Genomic DNA, 12,429 nt, shown 5'->3' on the forward strand with positions numbered 1-12,429 from the left:
CTGTATCAGAATCTGGCCATTTGACCTCATTTTGTGCTGTCAACTCAATAATTTTTAATAGAGAAGATGGATACAGTGTAGAAGAAGCCCTTCTTGTTGCCATCTGAACAGAAACTTATGGGATTAGTGAATATGTGGCTTCAATATGTGGGGTCTGAATGACTAAGTGAGAAATTTGGCTTGTCGAAAATCATCTAAAGCCCTGATGCTGGAAGAAACTTCATGCAGGTGGTTTGTAGAAAATTATTTCCAAGCCTAAGCCTTGATCATGGAAGGGATTCCAAGCCATTGAAATCTGAGCAGGACAAAGAGTTCACCTGCATAAGGATCATGTATTTAAAATGTCCTGAATAGGGATGCTTTCCGGAATTGGGGGCTCGAGCGTGGTCCTAGAGCCAGAGACAATCCATTTACTGCCAAGATAATATAATCAGATTTCACCTGAGTTTTTACACCATATGTGTTAGAACTCAGCTATTCTGAATGAAGTTTTAGTTATAGAAACATCCCTTACAGAGTTCCTGAACCTTACCATTCCACTGCAATTTTTCTAGGAAATTGATTATCAATACATTTCCAGAAAAGGGTAACTAGTGCTTGACTTAGGCAGAGAAAATTTATTATATGCAACTGCCTATTTTCTTTCAAATTTATGATTTTCTTATCTCTACCTGTCCAGCTGAAGCACTGAGGATAGCTACAATGGTATCGTGTGTGATAAATTTCCTCCTCTGCCGTGGTGGGTTCTGTGCTTTCTGGCGGATTTGCTCGCCTCAGAGATTCACGACAGTCCTCAGTTTGGCTCCTTTTGTTAGTGGCACAAACCTGCTGTTCAGTTGGCTAACCTCATCACTGGCCAGCATTGGGAAAAGGAGAAGAACAATCGCTGATCCACCTAATGGGTCGGGGAACAGGCCAGAGACCTTTCCCCTGGTGGGACCCACAGCCCAGATGAACTCCTCTTATATCAAATAGGGAGTTGAGGTGATGGGGCGAACCTGGGCTCACCCTCTATTCCGGGTTCCAGCCCAGGCCCTGTGGACTGCAGCTCTCTATAGTGTCTCCTGTAACAGCTGAGTGACAGCTACAATTCCCTGGCCTCTTCCCCAGGGCCTCCTCCCAACACCTTCTTTATCCTTACCACAGGACCTTCCTCCTGATGTCTGGTAATGTTTGTACTTTGCAGTCCTCCAGCAATACGCCTACTCGCTCTCAACTTCTTGCACCTCTTACTCCCAGCTCCTCACACATGCCCCTCACTTACTGAAGTGAGGTTCTTTTTAAACCAGGTGCCCTGATTAGCCTGCCTGTCTTAATTGATTGTAGCAGATTCTTAATTGGCTCTAGATGTCCTAATTAGCCCATCTACCTTAATGTGTTCCAGCATGTTCCTGATTGTTCTGGAACTGCCCCGTTACCCTAGCCAGGGAAAAGGGACCTACTTAACCTGGGGCTAATATTTCTGCCTTCTATCACTCTCCTGTAACCATCTGGCCCGACCCTGTCACACATGATAGATTTGAATCTAGTTTTATTATTTAAATGTTTTTCTTTTTCTTAATATAAATCCAAATATACCTATTAGGTGGAATCTGGCACTGAACAGACTTCCTGTGTCATCTGAGACAAATCACTTTGTGTCTCTGTGCCTCAGATCCCTATCTGTAATTTAGGGTTATAAAAATTATTTTCCTCACTTCTTTACATTGTGAATTTAGATATTCTTTTTCCTAAAGAGGTAACAATGTTTTTAGTATGTGTCTTTACAGCACTGAAAGCAATGGGTTCTCTATATCATTATGGACCTATGATAATGTAAATAAATTAATGTGCAAAACATATTTAAGAAGAAGAAAGAAAAAGGTAAAATTAGGGAAGACTAGAAAGTTGTGTTTTAATTTTCCATTTTATTATTTTTATCTTTATGCTATCAAAAGTTACATTAAAATTAGAGAAACAATGAGGAGTACTTGTGGCACATAAAGAGACTAACAAATGTATTTGGGCATAAGCCTTTGCAGGCTAAAACCCATTTCAGCAGATGCATGGAATGCAAAATACAGTAGGCAGATATATATACACAGTACATGAAAAGATGGGAGTTGCCTTACCAAGTGGAGGGTCAGTGCTAACAAGACAATTCAGTTAAAGTGGAAATGGGCTATTCTCAACAGTAGAATAGAAAGGGAGGAAAAATCACTTTTGTAGCGGTAATGAGGGGGGCCCATTTCAAACAGTTGACAAGAAGGCGTGAGTAACAGTAGGGGGAAATTAGTTTTTGTAACAACCCATCCACTCTCAGACTGTATTCAAGCCTGAAACCATTACAATTTGAGGTTATGAATTAAACTAGCAAATGCCTGAAAATTAATTGTTAGTGGTGATATCCTTAAGCCCTTAGGGCCAGATTTTCAGCTGCTATATATTAATGTAGCGCCTCATCTTCTCTCTCTCTCTTATCCATTTCCATGTTGTCTACATGTTGCAGCTGATAGAGTATGTAATACTATTCCAGTATCTGGAGAATTCCGTGATTCCAGGAAACTGAGGGCAAGTACTTCAGTAGGATACATTGCATTTTGATAGACATACCATTATACCTGTTGGAATTAAAACTATAGAACTGACAGATGGAAAAGACTTATTAAGTATTTAATCCATTCCTGCCTTCCCCTGTCAGGACCAGATGCTTTTCTATAGTATATTTTCTCATGCTTGTTCTCCAATGTTTTATCAAATATGCATACTATTATTTTCATAGAAAGCTTATTAAAACAAGAAAAGCTACAGTTATGTTTTCGTTCAGTGTTTATCTGTGATTATTCTGATGATTGAAGGATTAATGATAAAGCCAATACTGCCCTGGAAAATGTGTGTGGCAGCTGGAAGACTCAGATACAAGGTACGCATAATTCTGTCTTTGACGTCTTTTTCTCCACCCTGTTTTGTGAGTACTTTAAATTATAGATCCGGTTCTGTACACAATGGCTGAAAAGATAAAGAACCTACTCTACGTACTATAAATCCAGATAGTACTGTTCAGGGGTAGGAAGAGAAAAATGGAATGCTGTTCTCCAAAATGTGAATGCATAACAATCAAGGTTTCATGGTCTCTCGCAAGGAGTTTGTATAATTCTGTTGATAGCTGAGATATGCAGGACTTGATGCCCTAAATATTGTTGTTCTGCATCAGTTAAATAGAAATGTTATCCATATGCAAGAAGAAAGAGTCATAAATTCTCCACAGAAGAACGGCTAGAGCAAGAATTTACTGAAGTAGGAGTGTAATTACTTCTGCCTCAAACTCAGTTGTATGTGCTAAAAGCTCATTTTGGACAAGATAGGAAACAAAACTTTCCCAGACAGAATCAATACCTGTCACAGAGTGGTTCCTCAGGGTGTAAATAGAGCTCTTAATATGCAATGCTGGAACTATTCACCTATGTTTGCTTAGCCCAGACCTGTGTTTCAGACTAGATATGCAAACTAAGTAGTGGTAGAACTGGACAGGAATGGAAAGAACAGGCAGAAAGAAGTAAGGTGCATATAATAATTATCCTCTGCTTAACACAAGCATTAGTTATCCTTGCTGACAATACACTGATTAATATTGGCAGAAAAATTGCAGGGGAATGGTATTTTTTCATAAATTTGTAAGGGCTGTCTGTATAACTGAGACTTCATCCTGTATAGCTGAGTACAGCCGTGTAGTATAAAAGCTTGTTGATTACAATATTTTGGCAGTAAATTAGCTTTCCTTGGATTTAGACCCATTGACACTCCAGTTCTGGAAAACATCCCTCTTTGGGACACCACTTAAATATGCACTTAATTTTAAGCACGTGCTTAAGTGTTGCCCTGAATAGGGAAGCATTTAAGCACAAACTTTTTATAGATTCATAAATCATAAAGTCACAAGAGACCATTGTGATAATCTAGGTTGATCTCCTGAATAACATACATAAACCATAGGATTATCCTCAATTAATTCCTGTTTGAACTAAAGCATATAATTTTAGAAAAACATCCATTTTTGATTTACAAATTTCCAATGATAGAGAATGTACCAGAACCCTGGGAAAAATTATTCCAGTGATTAATTGCCCTCACTGTTAAAAATTTGTGCCTTATTTCTAATCTGAATTTGTCTAGCTTCCACTTCCAGCCATTGGATGTTGTTATACCTTTGTCAGCTAGACTGAAGAGCCCTGTTATCAAATTTTTGTTCCCCATATAGGTATTTATAGACTGTGAACAAATCACCCCTTATTCTTTTTTTTGGTAAAATAAATAGATTAATCTTAATCCTTCCACTAAAAGGCATGGTTTCCAATCCTTTAATCATTCTCTGAACCCTCTTCAATTTTCAATATTCTTCTTGAATTTGAACTTTGGACACTAGAAATGGACACAGTATTCTGGTAGTGGTCAGGGCAGTGCTGAATACACAGCCAGATATAACCTTCCTACTTCTGGTCAATATTCCCCTTGTTTATAAATCACAGGCTTATACAAGCCATTTTGAACACATTGTCACACTGGGAGTTCAGGCTCAGCTGACTATCAACTGTGAACTCCAAGTTTAGCAAAGTATCTGCTTCCCAGAGAAGAGCCCGCATTCTTTATTCCTAGATGTTCATACTTAAATTTAAGCACAGTCTTTATGAGCTAAATTATTTAAATTCGTTCCTGAATCAGGGTCCTGACTTCTTGACTTTCACTCAGTCAAACAAAATGAGGCTAAATGGCCAGGCTCTGATACAGGATTACCACAAGTGATTGAAGGTTGGACAACATGGAAAAGGAAAGATTGAATGAGAAAGACAATCAGCTCTTGAAGAAGGTGCTTATCATGACTCCATGTTTCCTACTCCCTGGGCTTGGGTAACTGCTGCCATTGCCAACCTTCAGACTTGGAAATTTTCGCTTGTGTCACCCCTCACTCTGCTGCCTTATTCCAAAGACCCTGTACCCAGGGATGTTTCTGATAAATGCATTAGGTGTTCTTCAAAGGCTTGCAGGAAAATCCAATTACCATAGCTCCACTCCAGACTTTTTTTTAAGAAATTCTTACTTTATTAACTACAAGCAAATCCATGAATGAACTCAGTTACTGTTCAAATATATGTGCTCTCTTTACCATCTCAAGCACAGGAAAGTCTTATCTGATCCCATTTCAAATTTCTTTTTCAGTAGCTGTTGGGTCCTATGTACTCCAAATATGGTCTCAAAACCACATTCCCACTAGCCTGGATACAATCCATGAAGAGACTAGTCTTTGGTGTCTTTAGGGTCTATCCAGTCACCTTCAGCCAGTAAAATCCACCTCTAGCCAGCAATCCTCAACTATTCCTTCCACCAGTTCTCACTCAAATGTCGGCATTTGAACAAAAATTTCAGGATGGCTCCTAGCAAGCAAATAGGCTTTTACACAGTCCTCAGATGTTAAATCGCTGTCTTATGTTCAACCACGGGCTCTACTTCCTACAACCCCATACATAGAATAATAGTAACTCAACAGATTACCTAATGTTCTTGCAGTGCTATATGATATTTATTAGTAATCTGAAAAATCCCTGAAAGCCAACTAAAGTTACTGTCCACAAATTTTCTAAATCTTTATGGAAAGATTTCACCATTCAATACATTTGTGGAAATTCAGATTTGTGAATTCACAGACATGTGTCTTTTCAGCCAATCTTCTCTTAAATATGGGCAGTAAAAGGATACTAACTTGAATAGTTTTTTTAATTGTCTAGTTTCAACAAATTCCAGAATGTGATACAGCATCTTTTCAATAATATATATTGATATTTTTATTTTTATATTTTTAATTTTTAGAAGAATCTTTTCAGCAAGGGACAAACTGTCAAGACAACTTACTCAAAGCTATTGAAATTAGTGCAAAAGACCCCCATTCACTTCAATGGCTATTGGATCAGGCCCTACCTGGCTGGCAAATATAATGGGGAACATTTTTTGTTAACTTCTTTCACTTTTAGTAATATTAGGCATTACTGATAACCTATGTCAAAATTTTCCAGACAAATATCATTTTCAAGGTAACAATAACCCATGAATTTCCTGGTCCCTTACACGCAAGCCACTTAAAATTGTCAGAGAAAAACTATATGGAATATAGCAAATATAAAGAAGAGATAAAGAACCGGTTTTTAACTATAGCAAAAGGTTATTTGCCTTTGTACAGGGATGGGATTTACACAACAATAGCATGCCTTCTCACTTATTACGGATGTACTGGAATTACTTTTCAAAGGCCAGTATCAATTTGTTTCAGCAATGCTGTATACTTCAGTCATACACTGTATACTTTCATTTATGCAATACTGTATACCTAGGTGACACCCAATGCACAAAGTAAATTTACAAAAAAATATAAAACAGAGTGTCCTGGAGTGAATTTAATATTGACAAAAGATTAGTCTCTTGTACTGGTTTACTTAACATGCTCGAGGGGTTTATCTAACTTACTAAGAAGGTGTATCCTGTATATATTATGCATGGTAAATAGCTATTATCTCTTCAGGGCAGTTCAAACAGGACTAGATTATTTGCCTAAAAGCAGGTATTTTTCTCAGATTCAACCAAGACACAAGGACAGAAATGGAGAAGAGTAAAATACAAAGTAATGAAAATAAAGACAGAAGACCTAACTTCCAAATTGTCTACCCAGTACAAAATTAATAAAATCTTTGACCAAGTAGACTGTATTAGAGCAAAGACCAACATTTCAGGGATGCAATTGAAAAAAATATTTTCCTCGGGTGCAGAAATAACACACAATGCCTACCTACTCCTGTTCCCCCAAATCCATCTGTTCACCAAGTTCATCTCATGAAATGGAATATACATCTGAAACCATCTAGAATATAAATAAGACTAAGTAAATAATAGCTGTGAAAAATGATTAGTTAGCAGGAAAAGCAGCGGCCACAGATATGTATGTGCAGGCTTGTTAAATGCAACCAAGCACGCAAGACCTTATTCAAAGCTCATTGAAGTCACCGTGAGTGTTTTAATTGATTTCAGTGGGCTTTGTATCATGTCCATTCAAAGCACGAGCTCTTCAAAAACTAAGTGAAGCAGCACTTCCCAATAAAATGCAGCCTTTCTATGTCACTGGAATGACATGTTCATGGTGAAAGTCAGTTTCAGGATGACCGTTAACTATGGGCCCTCCCTCTATTTCTTTCTCTTGCTTGGTCTCTTGCTCACTCCTCTGGTGAGTTTACCTTGTGCAACTCAGCCCTCACTGGAAAAGGACCCTTTCTTCCTTGGTCTTGGACTGAGACAGGAGTGGAGTGCCCCAGCTTTCAGAACTCTTCCCTTAAACTCCCATTTTTAGGTAATCTGGATGTTTTTCTTCAGGGGCAAAACTGCAGTGGAGGTATTTGGAAAATGGCTTTCTCCATCCCCCATCCACAGTGGAAAGTGTTGCTGATAACAAAATAAAATTGTTTGTAAAAATGTCCCATAAACAATTTGAACTTTTATGCAAAAACCTGAAAATCAAGCTTTTCTGTATTCAGGTTTTTATTTTTTTGATCAAAAGTCAAAGCAGACACTTTGCAGAACTATGATAGTGAAAAACAATTTTGACAGAAATTTTTTAAGCATGTACACATTCCAAACCTATAACCAAATTCCCTTGCAAAATTATATTTTTTTTAAAAAAAGAGATAAAAATACTTTAAACAAACAAATTATTGTCTCATCATATCAAGATTCATTTATCCCAGTTGCTAATTAGATTTTAGATTAAGTTACGGAAATATGGTCAAAGGTAATTCCTTCCATGGTACATATAGCAATCTGGCCTTCTGCCCTCTACTCAAAAGCCAACTTCCTCCTCTTTTGTCTCCTGCCAAAGAGTTACCTTAGTATGAGTCTCTGCTCCTTTAAGAAAATCATTCTTCCCATTTGCCACAGACCTCGCTGAGCTCCCCTAATGGTTGATCACCAGACTGTGATAATCAGACCCAACTCTGGATCCCATGTGTATCCAAGCCAGCTTCACCTAGGCAGAGTCCAGACACTGTTTCTAGCTCCAGCCTCGAAGACATACTGCTGGGGAAGACTTCCTGTCTCGTTCCCTTTCTTGATTTGTGGTACTCAGCTGTCTAATGGCTCTAGTTCCTGAAACCAGTGCTGCACCTCCAAGAATCCCCAACTGCTTGCGCATTCTCCCCATAGATCCATCTCCATGGGCACTTGATTTATAGTTCAACTCTTCAGGCACACATGACAAGTAAATAGGGTACACAGGCTTAACAAAGAAACTTCTTAAATACACACACTTTATTCCTGAACATCCCAGGAGAGTTACACATCTAAGCAAAACAATAAATGCCTGAACACAATCTGCCCATGAGAGACATCACTCTTGAGAGAGTTTTTGGGTTTGGTCAGTGTCATTAAATGAAGGCAATGCTCCTCCTGTCTCTACTTCTCCAGCTATAACTTCTGTTTCTGGTAATAGACTGCCTCCTCTTTTGTTTAGAGAGCATGTTGCTTTTAAAAGCAGCCTCTGACACATTTTCTGTTTCTTTTCTCCTGCTGGTAATTTTCTGTGCTCCAACCTCTGCCATTAAAATGCAATGGCTCTACCAGTACCAAACTCATCTTCCCATCAGGTGTTGGTCTGACCATATCTAACACCTTAAGTGTATGCATAAAGTGTTATGTGTTGTCAGAACAACAGCATAAAAGAGGTCCCCTGGTAGGGTAAAAGTGGGAAGACCTCAAGGGACAACAACATTGGAAATCCCAGGAGGAACCATCTCTCTATCAATGATCATCTGTTGAAAGATGACAAAATGAACTAATTGGCTACAAGGATAGGACTATTGAATGTTGATTGCCCCTTGATAGCCCCTTTTCAGATTCCCAGACACAGTCAGTTTCTGCTAACAAAATGGATGTTCTAATCCACACTGAAAGTTACAATCATAAATACAATGAGGAGTCCGGTGGCACCTTAAAGACTAACAGATTTATTTGGACATAAGCTTTCATGGGTAAAAAACCCACTTCTTCAGATGCATGGAGTGAAAATTACAGACACAGGCATAAATATACTGGCACAGGAAGAGAAAGATGTTACCTTACAAGTGGAGAACCAGTGTTGACAAGGCCAATTCAGTCAGGGTGGATATGGTCCACTCCCAGTAATTGATGAGGAGATGTCAATACCAAGAAAGAGAAAATTGCTTTTGTAGTGAGCCAGCCACTCCCAGTCACTATTCAAGACCAAATTAATGGTGTTAAGTTTGCAAATGAATTGTAGCTCTGCAGTGCAAAACAGAAACCGACATAGATGTATTTCCCAATCTGTCACATTGTTCTTTCATTACACTCCAGCAAGAATCTATTAACATAATTACAATGACCTATGCTGGCTGCAGATGTATTTCCTGAAGAGACAGCCCATTCTCCCTGCCCCAGTCCAGTTTTACCAGTACTTAGTTTGCATGTCTACTCTTAAAACACTAGTCACAGTGACATTTGGGCTCAATGATTACAGGTGAAGAGTTCTGGTATGGCGTATTAAGATATTTTTTCATGCCATGATGGCCCCTCTGTGAGAAAGATTGAATGTGTCTGAGCCCTGGTCTACACTACAAGTTTAGGTCGAATTTAGCAGCATTAGATCGATTTAACCCTGCACCCGTCCACACAACGAAGCCATTTTTGTCAACTTAAAGGGCTCTTAAAATCGATTTCTGTACTCCTCCGCGATGAAGGGATTAGCGCTGAAATTGACATTGCCGGGTCAAATTTGGGGTAGATTGGATGCAATTCAATCATAGCGGCCTCTGGGAGCTATCCCAGAGTGCGCCATTGTAATCACTCTGGATAGTACTCTCAACTCAGATGCACTGGCCAGATAGACAGGAAGAGCCTCACAAACTTTTGAATTTCATTTCCTGTTTGGTCAGTGTGGCAAGCTGATCAGCACAGGTGACCATGCAGAGCTCATCAGCAGAAGTGACCATGGAGTCCCAGTATCGCAAAAGATCTCCAGCATGGACCAAAAGGGAGATATTGGATCTGATCACTGTATGGAGAGATGAATCTGTGCTATCAGAACTCTGTTCCAAAAGACAAAATGCCAAAATATTTGAAAAAATCTCCAAGGGCATGAAGGACAGAGGCTACAACAGGGACCTGCAGCAGTGCCGCATGAAACTTAAGGAGTTCAGACAAGCCTACCAAAAAACCAAAGAGGCAAATGGCCACTCCGGGTCAGACTCCCAGACATGCCGCTTCTATGATGAGCTGCATGCAGTTCTAGGGGGTGCCCCCACCACTACCCCACCCCTATTTGTAGACTCCTGTAAGGGGGGGAGTCTCACGCAACAGGGATGAGGATTTAGGGGATGAGGAAGAGGAGGAAGAGGAGGAGGAGGAGGGTAGCGCACAGCAGGCAAGCGGAGAAACCGTTCTCCCCGACAGCCAGGAACTGTTTATCACCCTGGAGACAATACCCTCCCAACCCACCCAAGGCAGGCTCCCAGAACTTGAAGGCAGAGAAGGCACCTCTGGTGAATGTACCTTTGTAAATATAATACATGGTTTAAAAGCAAGCGTCTTTAATGATTAATTTGCCCTGAAGACTTGGGATGCATTTGCGGCCAGTATAGCTACTGGAATGCACTCAAGCAACATCCGTTCTTTATCTCTCTATATTATCCTCAGGTGAGTGATATCATTCATGGTCACCTGGTTGAAATAGGGGAATTTTATTAAAGGGACATTCATTCCCACATGTTATGAAAGTTAAAGAAGCCAAAAGACTGTGGCTTACCATGGCTTCCTGCAAGCCGAATTCTGTTGCCCGGCCCTACATGCGTGATCTCTCACACCAAACTGGTAGGCCCTCGATATAAGAGGCAAAATGTGACCACGTACCAAAAGCACATGTGCAATCTAATGTTAACAGCTTGGTTCACCGTGAAAGAGTCTACTCATTGTTCTCTAAAATGTGTCTTTTTAAATACTACTCTCCCTTTTTTTCCTCCCGCAGCTGCAAATGCTCCCCCTATCATCTCCGTCCCAGAGGCTAGCGCAGATAAGAAGGCAAAATAAATGCACTCACGATTAAATGTTCTTTGAGCTCATGCAGTCCTCCTGCACTGAAAGAGCTCAGCAAAATGTGAGAAGGCAGACAATATCAGAGTCCAGGAAAGCATAAAATGAACACGAGGACAGGAGGGACACACGAGAGGACAGGTGGCGGAAGCAAGATGATAGATGGTGGCAGCTTGATGAGAGGAGGCAGGATGTACTGCTAAGGCTACTGGATGATCAAACTGATATGCTCCAGCGTATGGCTGAGCTGCAGGAAAGGCAGCAGGAGCACAGATCGCCACTGCAGCCCCTGTGTAACTGACCGCCTTCCTCCCCAAGTTCCGTAGCCTCCTCACACAGATGCCCAAGAATGTGGGGGAGGGAAGGGGGCTCCAGGCACCAAACCACTCCACCCCAGAGGACTGCCCAAGCATCAGAAGCCTGGCATTCAATAAGTTATGAAGTGTAGTGTGTCCTTGGCTTTCCCTCCTCCCCTCCTCCCGCACCCCACCTGGTGCTTCCCTCCTCCCCACCCCTCTCGAGCTATCTTGGCAGTTATCCTCCTATTTGTGTGATAAATTAATAAAAAATGCATGAATTTGAAACAACAATCACTTTATTGCCTCTGAAAATGGTGATCGAAGTGGGGAGGTCGGTTGGGTTACCGGGAAGTAGAGTGAACCAAGGGGGTGGGTTTTCATCAAGGAGAAACAAACAGAACTTTCACACCGTAGCCTAGACAGTTATGAAACTGGTTTCCAAAGCTTCTCTGATGTGCAATGCGCCCTGCTGTGCTCTTCTAATAGCCCTGGTTTCTGGCTGCATGTAATCAGCAGCCAAGAGATTTGCCTCAACCTCCCACTCCACCAAAAATGTCTCCCCATTACTCTCACAGAGATTGTGGAGCGCACAGCAAGCAGTAATAACAATGGGAATATTGGTTTCACTGAGGTCTAAACAAGTCAGTAAACTGTGCCAGCGCACTTTTAAATGTACAAATGCACATTCTACCACCATTCTGCACTTGCTCAGCCTATAGTTGAACAGCTCCTGACTACTGTCCAGGGTGCCTGTGTATGGCTTCATGAGCCATGGCATTAAGGAGTAAGCTGGGTCCTCAAGGATAACTATAGGCATTTCAACATCCCCAACGGTTATTTTCTGGTCTGGAAAGTAAGTCCCTTGCTGCAGCTATTCAGACAGACCAGAGTTCCTGAAGATGCAAGTGTCATGTATCTTTCCCGGCCATCCCACGTTGACGTTGGTGAAACATCCCTTGTGATCCACCAGTGCTTGCAGCACCATTGAAAAGTACCTCTTTCGGTTTATGTACCGGCT

The sequence above is a fragment of the Gopherus evgoodei genome, chromosome 4 (genome assembly GCF_007399415.2).
Source record: "Gopherus evgoodei ecotype Sinaloan lineage chromosome 4, rGopEvg1_v1.p, whole genome shotgun sequence".
NCBI lineage: Eukaryota > Metazoa > Chordata > Testudines > Testudinidae > Gopherus > Gopherus evgoodei.